Here is a 347-nt window from a genome sequence, read left to right as displayed (position 1 = left end):
AATGGTGTGATCTCGGCTCACCGCAACCTCCACCTCCCAGGTTTAAGCGATTCTCTTGCCTCAGCCTCCCGAGTAGATGGGATTACAGGCATGTACCACCACCCCCAGCTAATTTTTTGTATTTTTAGTAGAGACCAGGGTTTCTCCATGTTGGTCAGGCTGGTCTCAAACTCCCAACCTCAGGTGATCCACCCACCTTGGCCTCCCAAAGTGCTGGGATTACAGGTGTCAGCCACCATGCTTGGCCCTCTTTCTATTTTTTTCTATTAAATGAAGATAGGGATGAAAAGAAACAGTAAAGAAGAAGAAAGAAAGTTTGGTATAGACACAGTATATAAAAACAACAG

This window comes from Sapajus apella, unplaced genomic scaffold, assembly GCF_009761245.1.
Source record: "Sapajus apella isolate SASKATOON/1434 unplaced genomic scaffold, GSC_monkey_1.0 scaffold10, whole genome shotgun sequence".
Classification (NCBI taxonomy): domain Eukaryota; kingdom Metazoa; phylum Chordata; class Mammalia; order Primates; family Cebidae; genus Sapajus; species Sapajus apella.
The sequence above is the reverse complement of the archived record's forward strand: the minus strand, read 5'-3'. Positions refer to the sequence as shown.